At 31.1% G+C, this 16,068-nt stretch overlaps 1 pseudogene; it reads right to left on the reverse strand.

Annotated features, from left to right (window-relative positions):
- Window positions 1–361: 361 nt before the first annotated feature.
- Window positions 362–508, reverse strand: LOC149579778 (U1 spliceosomal RNA; annotated as a pseudogene).
- Window positions 509–16,068: the final 15,560 nt, after the last annotated feature.

Consider the following 16,068-nt stretch of genomic DNA (forward strand, 5'->3'; position numbering starts at 1 on the left):
GCTAAAGAACAAATTTAGGAGTTTAAAAGAAACTACTAAAAAACTACAAAAGAATGCCGATAACTATGCAATCTAACAGCTATGCACGAAAGTTTTAATTTTAATTCCTGTGAACAGCGGTGGAACTGGAGTTTTCTATTTCTGAACAGCATCACTCTTGGCATCAATCTTCAATTAACCTGCTCCTCTAGCTTTTTGCTACATTCTTTTCTTCCTTTAGCCCTCTTAGCTCCTCTTCTAAGTTTTTGTTTCGCTCAGAAAGCTCCCGCAGCTTGTTTCTTGTTTCATCGAGACTTTGTTTGCTAGATTCTTCCCCTTCTTTGGCCTTCTTGAGCTCCTCCTCTAGTTTCTTGTTTGTTTGTAATAATTTCTCCCTGTCACAAATTATGACGTGCACTCTCCACAGTTGGAGATGCTAGGCAGAGCCCCCTTCTTCATTTGCAATGAAGGTGCTCTCCCTAGGCCATCGGCCTTCCTGATAACCGATTGACCCCGCCCAGGTAAGTATGCTTTAATTATGCTCTTCCCCTCCTATTTGTCCTTACCTCCTCAGTTCTGTCACGTCTTCTTGCGCATGTGAGATCATTACAACAGTCGCTATCTGCCTCTTCATCGTCTAAACAAACAAATTTCATCGAGAGGGAAGGATTAATGTGGCTCTGTTAGGTACATTCAATCAAACAATAAAATACAATGGCGCACTTGGCTTTTAAACAAAATCGTCCTGCGTCTGTCCCGCACAAAACCATGATTGTTTTCGTTGCATTCATTATAATACAGAGCGCTCGCTTAGCATGCGCGAGGTACGGGGATCGATACCCCGCATCTCCAAACGCTGGCTGTGTTTCCTTCGTACTCTGCACCTCTACACTCGATATTCTATGTTTCTTAAAACTGACATTTTTGATTTAAAACATTGAGCAATTGAAATCGATCGAATTGCTGTGCAAATTTTCCACCCAATAAGAAAGCGTCAAGCAATCATAATCTGATCTCAGCATGCGAAAAGGCCCAATTTTGAATTGAATAAAAACGGTGAATAAAAAATTGAAGAACATAGAAAATCTCAATAGAGTTGCAGCTCCTATTCAAAACCAGTATGCATTAGGGTGGATGCTACTCGAATTTGTACTTCGTAAATTTAGAAAGTAATCATATTTTTAATCTATTATACTACTATACTAGCACTTGTACCTATACGTTCAAGGTTGCGCTGATTGTTAAACCATAAGTATTTGGATGTGACAATCAAACCATAAGCATTTGGATGTGACAATCAAATTTTTAGAAGACTGTAATTGGCTAATTACATAAATATTAAGTTAAACACCTTGCTTTTATGTCAGATAGTAGGTGTGGTGCAACTTCTATATTTTATAACATCATGCAATGGTTCACATGTCATGTACGCTTGTACATCTTACATTTGTGACTACTATTGTGCACTTGTTGCTACAAATGAGAATTTTTTTATATATCATTTGAATTTAATGCTTGTTGATTTCTTGAAAATTTCTACAATCATTATAGTAAATCCTTTTTATGCCTATTCTATCATCGTTGTACTCAATCTAATGACAATTTCTTGAGGTGGCCTATGAAACAATTCAGTGCATTGTTCATATCTCCACATTTTTTGAAGCATTTATCAAAGAGCCAGATATATGATTTGCAAACTCTGCTATATTTTATTCGCACTCTATGAACATGTCACAAATTTTTCCATATTACTCCTTGCAATGATACAACATTGAGTTGTTATGAGAATCATCCCACATGGAGACATGTATATGATTCTATTTCATTAACATAAAGAATGAGTCAAGTCATTTGTTTATTTTTTGGGTGGTTTTCTTTTTATGGAGTCAATTATGTATACATCTAGGAAGATAGAGGAATTAAAATAACATCTCTTCCTCCACTTGGATTCCTATGTCACCTGGTTAAACTAGGATACTCTGATCTAGAAATAGGAAATGATGTCTGATATTGCTAATCTCTAAATCAAATTATTTAAATCCTAGCACATATATAACTCTAGGACCTATCTTTTTACTAGGAGATTCATAATAAGTGTCATATATTCGACCCACTATTATGATAAGGAAGACCTAAGGTGGTTAGTCTACAAACTCAGGATTCAACCAATTCTAACACTAACACTTTGCAAGATTCAACAAATTCTTTATTCCCAACTCTCAAAGATGGCAAACTACAAGTAAAGATAGATAAGGCATTAAATACCTACATTTTCTATATAATATTTTAAAAATATTGAGTATCTAGATGTGATATTATTTGGTGGCAAGTCAGAGTCAAAGTAAGCAACATAGATTTATTCATGAGTAATTAGAGCCTCAAAATCATTCATTGAATAGATCTAAGTGGATAATGAAGACATTGCAATGCATTCCAAGAGAACTTCCATTGCACCTCAATTACTATGTCAAATGTAATGATCCAATCATTTTCACATCAACATAACTAAAGATGCCAATGAATCTAATGAAGGATCTAATGAAAATGTAATCAATACATATTAGTTGCACCTTATAAACACAATCTTCTGAACCAAAGGAAAACATTAAAGAAAACTGTTAACGATCAAAACATTGTATGTCTATCTGACCAACACCCAAGCACTGTAATGACCCCATCTTTTAGCCTTCATGTTCTCCAAAGTCTAAGTGGAGCATAAGAGGAAATTAAATTAATTTCTTATAAAGTCATTAAATAAATTAAAAATTAAAAGGTGACTTTATATTTAATTAATTATTGTATTACAAGGGAAAAGCTTCTAGAGTGTGTATTTTAACTATTAAGTATGATAGTATATATATTTTTATTTTTATAATATTGCTGATGCATCTCAAAAAAATTTGGAGTGAGCCTCCAAGATAAGGGATCCTATAAGACCAAATAAAACCAATCAATGAGAGTCAAGAAAAATAAATTTCTATAATATATGAAATCTATAAGTTAGAACAGTTGAACTTTATAAATATTTGAGTTGTGAAAAAATAGTTATAGTTGATTTGTGCAAATTAATTCTAATTGTGCACATTAGAATAACATACCAACCTAATAAATATAAAAAAACAACAAACCAATTCTAAAAGATATCATTCATTTTATCTTTGATATGAATATCAAAATGCATGAAAAAATAATTGTAAAAAGTAATATGAAAACAGCTAACCATATTTGAACATAGAGTTACACGCAGTCAATTAGTTTAACAAGTTTTATTAAATATTATTATTTTCTTTGTATAGAGACAATACTTTTTTGTTTTTAACTCCTTCAATCAAGAATATTTTTTAATAAATCTTTCAAACATAATAGATTATAACTTTATTCTTAAATTATAAATACTTTTGTAATCACTTTTATTATTTTATAGAATATATATAATTAATTTTAATAATTTTAAATTTTCAAAATATATTTTAAAAATAAAACATCATACTATTAAGTTCTTATAGGTTCTCATTGAGCATATTTAATAAAAAAAAAAATACAAATTCTTAGTAATATTTAAACATAAATATGTATTAATTTAGATTATTGAATTAGAAATTTTTTATTCATATTTATGTGTTTTTGTTTCTTTGTATTGTGATTTACGATATTATTGTCAAAAAATAAACAATAAACAACACTTTTGAAATTAAGAATTAAAAGTAAAAATTAATTAGGATAATATATAAATAAATTAAAGTTTTATAATAAGAGTTTATCAAAATTTAATATGTAAATATTTATATTGGTGCAAGTTAATTCTAATTGTGTACATTAGAACAACATTGGTCAACCTAATAAATATAAGAGTGCTAAAAATTGTAATCTAAGATCAAATACCCAACTACAAAATATGTAACAAAGAAGAAGTGTGTTTTTAATGACGTATAATAAAAAATCAATTTTAAATTTTTCAAAGATATCATTCATTTTATCTTTGATATGAATTTCCAAATGCATGTAAAACATAATGTGAAAAAAAGTTCATTAAAAATAGTGTGAAAAAGTTAACAATTTTCTAAAAATGTAAATACACTTGATCAATCGATTGTAAATTATTAGTATACATCTCATGTTAAACAGATAAACCTTCTTCTCCAAAATCATTCTTGAAACTTTCTCTAAGAATTTTCCGCAACATAATAATAATATATTAAACCACAATTATGTGCATGTATGTCTCTCTACAAAGGTCAAAATATTCCTTTAAATTCATATTTAAAAAATATGAAACTGTTTCCAATAATAGAAGTGATTCCCATTTAAAAAAACAGTGCCAACAATTTAGAAGTTTCTATTGAAAAATAAAAAAAAATCATAGAAACTTCTACTAAAACACAAAATTTTGATGGAAGTTTATGTAAAACCTAAAAATTTTGAAATTTTTGTTAAGGAAAACTTTCTATTCTATGGGCGGGGGCCCTAGCTCGGTTGGCTAAATCTTCCCTGTTGCAGGGGGTTGGTCACGGGTTCTAGTCTCCCCCGTCCTCGTGGTACCGATGGGCATGTCACACCAGCGCTACTGGTCATGTTAAAAAGTTTACCAGCCGCATTGCAGTTTATAGGGGGCCGTGTTGCACCGATTTCTGCAGTCTATAAAGAAAAAAAAAAAAAAAAACTTTCTATTCTATAAAAAGGGGTCATATAAGACACATTCATTTGAACAAATGAAATCAAAGATAAATGTTATTTTTAAATTACAAAAATAAGTAATTATAAACATTAACTTTTGTTACAACTAAATTATTTTATAAAAAATAATAATAAAGTACTATGATTGGTGGAAAATTAATTAATAGACAACTAGACAATAGAATAGTATTTACTTATGGAAAGTACTAATAAAAAGATCATACTAATAAAAAGATCAAACGTGTATACATACGAAATAAAAGATTTTTACACTTGAGAAGAGTAGAAATAGAACTAAAGTCATCAGAATCATAATGTGAACATCCAAAGCTCATATAAACTATATTAAGCTTCTAATGTCAATGTAAGTTAGATACTGAAAAGAGCCCTATCTTGAAATCTAATGAACATAAAAATTGAATTACAGAGTAAAGGATGATTCAAAAATGAAAAATGACTCATTCACTACTTGGATTTATGAGATTTCATTGTCTCCCTCTCTGCGTGATTGATCGTTGTGGAATTCAATTTGTACAAGTAATTTAGAAAAGTTGTCAAATCTGTGGCTAAAGATCAATAGTCAATCATAATCGAAAAGAAAATCGACATTTCGTCTTTTAAAAATCAAGCATATATACACCTCTGTCATCTAGATGAACTCTTTTGAGATTTACTTCTAAGCTATTTTATTCTATTTTGGCTATTTTATCATTGCTATCAAATATTTTTTTTGGGTAAAACTAATTTAACTTGATTTCATCATAAGTGGTCGTTCAGAAAATCTATTTTCCAACAAAAAGGAAGAAACATTTTGGTTTAGAAAATCTATTTTTCAAAAGAATGGATGAAATATTTATATTCATTATTTCTAAGTGATGTTCATATAGGTGAAGCATAGTCTAGCATAGTCTTGCAGATCATCCATACTACCCATTAAAAATTTGTCTCTTCCATAACAAAATGTCAAATAACAGTAACTTATAATAAAATAATTATTAGAAATAATTATTTTATGTTAAATAATTGTACATTTGATATGAAGAATTGATACATTATTATTAAGCCATAAGTTACATAATTGATTCTTTATATTATTGAATAAATTGATACTATAAGCTTTACGTTCTCACATCATAAGTATTAAAACTTTTATCATGTTATTTAACGCTTAGAACTAATAGATCTATAGTAAAAAATAATATTCACTAATTTTCATATACAATAATAATAAATACTTTGTTTGCAAAATAATTTTTTGCCTCAACTGTATTTCAAGTGTATCTGTGATATTATAGGGAGATTTGGACCCACTACCTCCTGTCAATGATATAACAACATATGACAACAATAGATGGAAAAATTTTCTATGGAAAGAATTCAAGATTGTTGTTGCATAATTAGATAAGATATTCAAACAAGATGGGGAAAATATTGAGCAACAAATATTTCGACAACTTTTGTCAAATCTAAGAGATGCAAACCCACCACAAATTGATGATTGGAGGTTGTTGATGTCAAGGACCCCTATCAACATAGATGTTGCAACAAAATTTTATTTTGATTAGGGTATTCATTTGCTCTCAACAAATAAAAATGTTCACACTCATAATAAGAATGCTACATTAATTGAGGCATCCCGTTGCACATAGTGTTGCGTCAAAACCATGTAGTGCCAATACATTAGAAAATTGTTCAAATGATGAACTTGATTTGGAGTTGCTAATCTAAAAGGATTCAAGGGTATTGCTAACTTTAAGTATATGGATAGAGGTGAGTCTTGTAAATGAAACTCTTGGATACATTCGAAAGATTGTCTACAAGTAAGGAAATGCTCCGCTTGGGCATCCAACATATGTGTTGGTTGAGTTTGATAGTTATTTTGGACTACCATTCAAAGATCATTTCTCAAAAAAAATTCCAATAACACCAATACAAAAGGGTAGAACACTTCAATCGCCATTGAGAATGACATCAGCATTGACCAGTCACAAATATCAAGGATTGACTCTTCCAAATGAAACAATTGATATAGGACCAAGAGAAAGAACATGATTGACGTTTGTGGTAGTTTCATGTGTAAAACCTCTCTAGTGTTTGGGAATTTGAGAATAATGCCTCCTTTCAATATGATCGTTATGAGAAAATGAAAAGGGTAGACAAATTTCCAAGCGTAAGGATGAAAAAAATAGACTTAGGCACCTTGAGGATAATTGATGTCATTTATGTTATTTTAAAACATTTTATCCACTGCTTTTACTAAAAATCATTTTAGACACATTAGTATTTTGTAACACTTTCTACACTATTATATGCTTAACAATTGCATTTCTTACTGTATCCAATTTTGGGGTACCTATTAAGTGATACATTAAGTATTAATTGTTGTGATGCAATATGTATCTAATTAATTGGAGTGATGAAGTCACTACTAATTTAAGTGATTCATTAAGTATCAAATTATTAGTTTATGTTTGCGATTTATATTTACTTTTGCTTTGATGTGTACTAACTGTTTCACAATATTATGGGCAATTTTTCTTTAGTTACTATTAATTAAATGATTCACTATATGACTTCAAAATTTTCTTCAATACATATTATTTACATATTCTAATTATCCTCCAATTTTAATTTGATTTTGTTTCATAATTTAAAAAAATACTTAACATAAATTTTTTTGGCCTTATTACAATTAAAGTAATATAACATGATATAATTATTTTTATTTTTTTGATCAGTAAAAAGAAAATGCATGTTAATTGTATTACTCAAAATTTCAAAATTACAATAATTTTGTCTAGTGGTGCTAGGGAAAAAGAACGGCACTAAGAAAACTCCTAGTATAGTCTAAGATCATAGTCATGTATATAGAGTAAATTGCCCATATATTAGGTCTTTAGAGGGGCATACCCAGCTTTGCATTAGATATAAGTAATTTCTTTGTTGTCACATTCAATTTTTCATCCTTACTCTTAAGGGTTTTCCCTCCTTTACTTAATGGGAGCTTTACTTCTTTGGTTTTTGAGGATTATCGGTTCCATTCAGCATACTTAGGTTTGCAGAATGAGGTGTCTTCCCATTTCCTTCTGGAGCTCAAGCTGGGCTATCTTTTCTAACATCTTACCAATCACAACACAAACTCAAACAAAATGTTAGAGTCAGACTGTAAATCCAATTCTCTTTTCTTTTGCTAATAAAGTTTCTTTGTGACAAAACGGACTGAATTAGACATGAAATGATTTGTCTTTGATTCTATTTCCATTATTTTTTAAAGCTTAATTTCTGAGATTTTAAGTTTTCTTTTTTCTAATTTTTTATCCATTTAATTGAATACTGAGTACCATTTTAAATCCTTCTTAATATTCCTTTTAGTCTTCCAAGTTAATCTTAAAATATTTGATAATTTTTCAATTTAACAAGAGATTGACCATTTGCAACCTGAGTCTTTGATATAATTTCTTATTTTGATTTGACAGAATGTTACTTACCTTTCCAAAGGTACTGAGAAACAACTTACCTAAAAATAGACATATTAAATTCCTTTGTGCGTCGCTTTATTGTTTAAATTCTCACATTATTTGAGATGGATTAAGATTTATAAGTTTCCTTGTTATCAAAGTAGTATTTTCTCTATTTGAAACTCTGATCTGATAATAGAAATCGCTCAGAGGAGAGTCTATTTAACAGTAAATATGAAACCTTGAAGATGCTACTAAGATTCGAACAACTTAACCTACTATCCTGTAGTTATCTTGAAGTTGTTTCATTTTCTTTGAGGCCCCTTTAACTAAATCTAATTGCCTGTTAGTGATTCTTGAGGAAAGTTTGAAGATAGTTTTATGTTTTAACAGAGAAGCTATGGTTTTGGGGGGAAATGATTAGATTTTAGAATTTCCAACTAGCATTAGTCCTGATTATTAAGATTTATTTGATTCATATTTTCAAAATACTAGTAACTCCAAACTAATTGGGAATTATTTTCTCTCTATTTCCAGTGAATGCTACTGTCTAACAGAGAGCTTAAACTTCCTATGATCTTGACAAGTTTTAGGATAGGTTTGATTCCGCGAATTGAGAGAGTTCATGTTTTAGTCTAAAACAAGATAATGCTTAGCGAATCATCTTTAAACTCTCATATCTTTTATCCTTGAGAAATATTATTTGGTTAGCAATAATGAAAGAATTTCAAATTTAACCACTGAATTTGGAAGTCAAAATTAAAATAGAAATCATTCCTGGGAAGAGAAGATAAGATACAATCATTCTAACAACACCAGAGTAATTGGCTAAATATATTTCATTGATATAGGCGATTACAATAGCAGGAAGTGCAGGAGAGCCGAAGAGAGCACTACCAAAAAATGGCTCAAGAAAGAATTATTAACCTGTGGAAAAGAGAAAATCAGAGGATGCTAGGTAGGAGAAGAGACAAAAGAATTTATAGACGAAAGGGCTTCAAATTACTATACCAAAATGAAGAAGCCCAAAGTTATCTAAATAGGAAGAATAAGGAAGAACAAGGACGAAAATTCAGAGGGCACTTAAACCTCTTCATCCACATCAAACTTACTAAAGATTGGGATATAATCCTCAGTATCATCCAAATTAAACACAGGATGACGAGGATGAAGTATGAAGGTAGTCTTCTTTCTGCTGGATTTGCAGAGATTCGGTATGGTAAACTCCAGCTTGCTTAATTCAGAGAAGTCCACATTAGGATCCACATAGAAGTCGAACCCTCTTGAGTAGGAAATAAGCCATACCTGATCTTCAAATTCCGTGGTATTTTTCCATCCTAGGAGGACGTTGATACTAGCTTTTATCTTGGGCCAGAAGGAGTTGAAACGGTTGTTATCCCTGATATGGACGATCGGACGGCAGAGGATGGTAGCATTAAGAAGAGAGCCTGGGGTGCAAACCATGTAATCCTCTGCATAGGGGATTTATATAGCAGAGGTGATACTTAAGACTGCCTCCTCTAAACCTTCTAACCATGCCTCATTGAAAAGGAACCTATAGAGCTCGATTATTTCCCTAGGTCCAATTTGAGCTCTCGACATACAAGCAATAAACGAGCCTATTACTGAACCATTGGTTCGCTAGGTGTATTCAAAGTTAAAGGACTTTTCTCCTATAGTCCTAGCAACCGCTATTCTGGTCATGTCATCTACATTGTAAGATTCAACGTTCATAATTTTCAAATTGAAATATTTGAATGGTTTAAATGTTTAATATTGTTTAACTATATAAGCATTTTGAATTTTTCATTTTTATTGCTTTGTTCAGTCATGGGGGCCAAATTTTCAGAATGGTCTTAGGGGGGCAATTTTTGTCCAAAATGTATAGTGTAATATACCGTCAGAACCGGGAGAGAGCGAACTCTTCATTTTCGCAGTCAGATTTTGTGCAAGTATCAGTTGGTAGCAGCTATAGGAGCTTTTCTGATTTCAGGATCTTCATGGTGAAATGTGAAAATTTAATATTGCAGATGAAATTGCAACCAAATTTAGAGATATTTTCATTATTCTTAACTTCTCCAGCAAGTTTCAAGTTGATTAGATGGTTTTTAATGCAATTGGAGCAGTTATTGTTTTCAACAACAGCAGCAAGTTGATTTTCAAATTATTAATCAAATACCCTTCTCATGAATATATGTTATACCAATACTATGTATGTGTATAAAGTTTATAATTTTATATTAAAAAATTCTTATTTTTTTCATCACATCTTTTGAAAATGATTCAATACAATTGAATACATATATGGAATTGAAATTTATACCTATCTTATGGTGTTTCAGAAAAATGAGTTCTAAAACATATCTCTTCTCCTAGTATCTATAATATTTTATTTTAAAAAACAGTTCACCTCAAACAAAATTCTTGAAACTTTAACCTAAAACTATCCTATCAAAAAAGATTGACATGGTAGCCTTAAAAATTACATGGGTGAAATATCATTACTACCATGGCCATTCACATATCTAAAATGGAAGATTTGAGGGATATTTGGTCTTTTCATATGGAGTTATCAAAATTTATCATGTTGAAAAGAATTTGAATAATATTAATTTTAAAGTTTGTAGACCATATTTGAAGGTGATTTAAACACACTAGAGAGCATTGATGGAGAATCTCATAAAATAGACATGGAGATATAGAGAGTTATCACGGTGCCAAGGAAGATGACCATGCGGAAAGTAGGAATACCCTTCTTGCCACTCTTACATTTCAAATTTGTGAATTTCCCTCTCTTTTTCTTTATTTTCACTTTGATTCTCTAGAGCTATGCTATGTTGTCTACAAGATTGAAAAAGGTTTGGACATCCATTAGAGGACAATCAAGTCAAATTTAAGAAATAATTATCACCAACATGCTATTGTGGTCTATTTTATTATTGTTGACTATAGTGATATAAGATATATAAGAAACCATTTGTGTGATATGAGATTCTTGGTTATAAAGTTTTTCATCGTTGAGGATATGTACACTGTGTTCTATGGTTAGCATTTCCCATTCTCAACCATACTTATAATGGAGATAAAACTAATATCATCTTTCCTTTTATCCTCTCTCTAAAACAGTATTGAGAGATGTGTTATCCCTCCCTTGTACTAGAGATTAGTGTCTATCCTCTACTAACATGTCTTTAATCATGCCCTTCTACTAGTAGGAGCTTTACCAACCCCTAGCTTGCTTGTAATTCTAAAATCTATGTTCATATCAAGCTTATTAGTAGTAAACTACTTAAAGAAGCTAAAACCGCTACCCACAAGAATGAGGGTAAATATGAGAGAAAGACAATTAAATAAAACATGATGTTTTTGCATGAGAATTTGTTTTGACACTACTCGCCCCAAGTGGAAAGCCCCAAATATAATTGCCTCTATCAGTAAAGCTAGAAAACCCATCTTTAAGGGGAAATGTTTCACTTAGCTTTATTGGGGGTGGCGGGGGGAGGGAGGGGAGGATAATGAGGGAATCTTCGAGGAATGTAGGCCATCTAAAATTAAAATTCAAAAGGGCAAGGATAAGTTAGCTAAGGAGGAACAAGTTCTAGAGGATGACTAGAAGTGTGCCTCTAAAGATTGTGAAGAGACCAATGATAACAAGTATGAGGATTACAACATTAAGAAAGAAGTGATGGGAGATTATGAAGAAGAAATGTCCATATAAATAGGTTCAATTTAGAAAGCAGTCAAGCAGTTTCTACAAACATGTTTGAATTTAAGACACATATTAAAAGTCGTTATAGTACAATTTTTATTGTTGATGAGGCAAGTGATGTAGTGATTGAGTAATGTTATACTATCGATCAACAAAGTGTTGATGTTCACATCATGGACAGTCATATGTTCGGCATGGATGCAATATTGTCTTATAAAAATCTATTATTTGAGTTTGGAGTTGATCACTCACCTAAGTGGAGTTGGGCTCATCTTTCAACATCTATAAAGATTTAGTTTGATGTTACTACAGTTGGTAATGTTCCTGTGTCCATGGATTTTGACATGACTACACTTATTATGGATAAAGTTAGCATGAGTGCATATGGTTCTCATGTAGGTACATCTCTTCAAGGGAATTTTTATTAGTATTCTAGTGCACTATATATTATATGCATAAGGATGAAGAAATTTCTTGTGGGGTTATCTTCTAAAGATATTCTAACTCCTACATCATGAGCATAGGTTTTGAATGCTACACTAGAGGTTATGTTGTTGGTCCTGATGATGTTAGTGGTATGAAGTTGGTTGAATAATGATAGGGATGTCACATACAACTTCATTCGGGGTCTAGGTGAAGGTTGGAGTTCATTGTGTTGCTGGATTGTGTAAGGGCAATAAATCTTGGGGAGGGAGGACTATAATGTCCCCATTTTTGTGTGCATGAGAATTTTAGGGATTAACCTATTATTGTGATACTATTGTTGGAAATGTAATATAGGCTAGGTGACTGAGAGGGGGAAGGGATTAATTAGGAACCAATAAAAATTAAATTTTTATTCACTAACTAAACATTCACTAATCTAATTACATGCATAAAAGATTGAAAGCAATAAAAAATTCATAACACTTGACATAATATTTGATAACCCAAAAACCTTCCAAATAGAAAGTAAAACTGGGGTAGGGATTATACCCACAAGCTTTATTATTGCAATATAAAGTTAGCTTGTTAAAGCTTACAATTGGTCACTTCTGGTGATCTTCCCTATTAGGAGTAATAAGGAATATTAGGTCCACCTTGTGGAAGCATTTACCACATACAATAAATTATACACTTTGTTAGGAGATTTGGAAAAGACATTTAAGTCTACCTTGTTAAAGGATTTTTCTGATACACCTATTAGGATGAAGCAATTGATGATCTTAGATCTATAACTTGGTTTGCTGAATGAGATTCCTTTGAATCAATGATCACCTGACTATGATAGATAAGTCTTTATGATTTCCCTTATACTACTTGTAACCTTCTTTAATACACACTCATGCTTCTTGTAACCTCTCAATGTTTTTGCATGTGCTATATGTTTCTACATTGCATCCATGTCAAACTATAGAAGTAATGGAGGAAACCAAATTCTTGGAGAATATTAAGAAAAAAGGGTTGTTTCGTCCTTCCATATGCTTTTCCAAAGTCAAGTAGCACGATGGAAAAAACATTCCCATTAGCTTTAGCCTAGTGGATTTCGTCTCGACTAGTAATGATATTCTCTAAAATATATCTTCCTCTAATGAATCTCATTTCAATGACTGGAACAATATTCTTTAGAATGTTATTCATCCTTATGACCAAGATTTTTTCAATCATCTTATAGGAAATATTCACTAAGGTGATCTAGTCTCCAATTCTTAACTTAAGACTTGTCTCCATTTTTGTCGATTAATGTAATTACTCCTATATTAATTTTTTATCCAAGAGAATCCTTCTTGAATATGTCCTCACAAAATTCAGAAGTCTTAAAAAATTGATCCATTTTTCTTCTATTTGTAGAATCCAATAGGAAGGTTGTATAACTTTACCATTAAGTCAATATATTCTTTGATTTTTATTAGTTCAATATTTTGAGTTAACAATTTCTCTTCATCCATAGATACTTTCTTAGGGATTAGATTATATCATTGTAGATGTGTTGGTTTTTTCTCAAACCTATGTTTTGTGGAAAATCAAGCTTTATCGAAATTACTATTGGGTGAGTTGAAAGAGGAACTAGAGATCTTAGTAAATGTTTGTAGGACTTCAAATTTTGTGGATAGGCTTATTAAAGCATTAACTAAAAAAATTCTAAAGAAAAGATGGATATTTCTAATTTTAAAGGTGAGTTAGATCCAAGTGTTAGAGAACTACTTTAAGGTGGAAGACATGGATGAAGATAATCGAAAAAGAGTAAAAGTTTTTGCCTCCAACTTGAAGTCACATGCAATGCTATGATCGGAAATGTGCAAATTTTGAGAAGACGGGGAAAAGAAATGCTAAAGCAATGTTTAACAAGGTAGATGACCTTGAAGCCAAATCATTATTTTATGAGTCAAAAGATGAACTACTGAACTTACTAGGTGTTGCTAGGGCTTCAAACCCTTTAGATAGGCTTTTTGAAGCATTAACTAAACAAACAAACAAAAATCTATGTTAAAGATGAGCTCAATCTTGATGTATTCCTAAATTAGATCCAAGAGTTTGATAAGTACTTTGAGATCAATGACATGAACATGGATTATCCAAATAGAGAAAAAAATTGTCTCCAAGTTGAATTTGCATGCAATATTATGGTGGGACATGTGCAAAGTAGAACTTTGGCGTAAGATGTTAAGATATCTAAGAGCTTAATTTTTGTCCTCATATAACCAACAAAGTTTCCTTAATTTTTTTTATTAATAACAAATAGATCAATCATTGTAGACTTGCACAAAATAGCTTATGAGGTTGCAAGTTTAAAAGGATATTCAAAGAGAGTGAAGGGCAAGAAACACCCCTATCATTATGTATTATTCAATTTCTACATTTATATTTCAATTATTTAATTTTTACGCATAGAATGACATTATATATATAATAAATTGAAGAGACTATCATGATTTAGTATGATTTTTATTTAAATGTAAAAGATCAAGAGTAATTAGCTAAATGCGCTAACTGGACAATATCACAGAGACTTGGCTACAAAGAACAGAGGCCATGAGAACAAACACAAAAAAAATAGAAGTTCAATCTACAACATCAAAGATTGTATGAATATTAGTCCTCATATTTCTTCTCTGATTGCCACATAATAGTTGCATTCAAAATAAAATAATTTCAATTCATTCAAGGCCGGTTGTTAAGGAGCATGAGATTGATAGAATTCATCTTTCTTGTGATCATAGACTAATTTTCAAACTTCATAAAATAAATTCAATGGCATAAATTAAGCTGAACCCCTGATATTCAATCCCAGGGAAATCCAAGAAGAAAAAATAATAATAATCCCAACTCCAGGTCATTCTTAGAGGCCTCCAAACATCAAAAGAGTTCTTAAACTTGACTCAAATATATGTTTTCTATACAAGAAATTTCAAATGCTACACAAGTTGAATCTGATGAGAAGATGGATAGTGAAAACAATATTGAGTTGATAACATGCATTTTTATTCTATTCTTGGTTTTGATTTGCTAGCAATTGGCTAGAGAGAGTCAACCAAACCATTCCAATCAAATGCAATATGGTTCACTGAGATTGTAACTGGGTTGATGCCTTGGCGGCAACCCTTTCCAAAGCCCTGAGTTTGTCAACTTCCATGCGTGCTTTTGATTCTTTGAAAGTCTGGGTCTTATTCATTTCTTGATGAGCATCATTCCCCAATGGTTGAATGCCCTGTTCCTCTCGAGTATGCATAGTGGGTGATGATTGACTAGCAACATCAGCATCTGGAACAATCTTTGAAGATGTTGTCTCCTGAAAACAATGTTATTACAACACATAAATTATAGACATAAAATGCTAAGTAGCATGGAAGAACATTACCCTATACACTGATGCATGTATCAATACAATTAAATTTTACAAAGTGCACTCCTAACTAGAGGCGATATGTTGTTTCCAAACAAACAAAATACATTGCTTGTCAAGAAAATTTAAATTGAAAAGAAGTCACTCAATTTTAGAACCCTAGATCTTATTCACATCATCATATTATTGTGTTCTGTATGTAGAATTGAGTTTAACAAGCCTTTAAGCATAGCTAAGGAAAAAAATCAATCAATTACAATATACAGTTTGTCAATTTACCTCTCCTGTTGCCTACCTATATAGTTCATCAAATAAGTCCTCTTCAATTACTTCATTCCATATGAATAACTATGGCCTCATAAAACTTTTAAATAAAATGCTCTCACATGCATCAAACATCTCTAATCAGAACAAATGGTTTTACC

The sequence above is a fragment of the Cupressus sempervirens genome, chromosome 1 (assembly GCF_028749045.1).
Source record: "Cupressus sempervirens isolate cs-2001-9-10 chromosome 1, ASM2874904v1, whole genome shotgun sequence".
Taxonomy (NCBI): domain Eukaryota; kingdom Viridiplantae; phylum Streptophyta; class Pinopsida; order Cupressales; family Cupressaceae; genus Cupressus; species Cupressus sempervirens.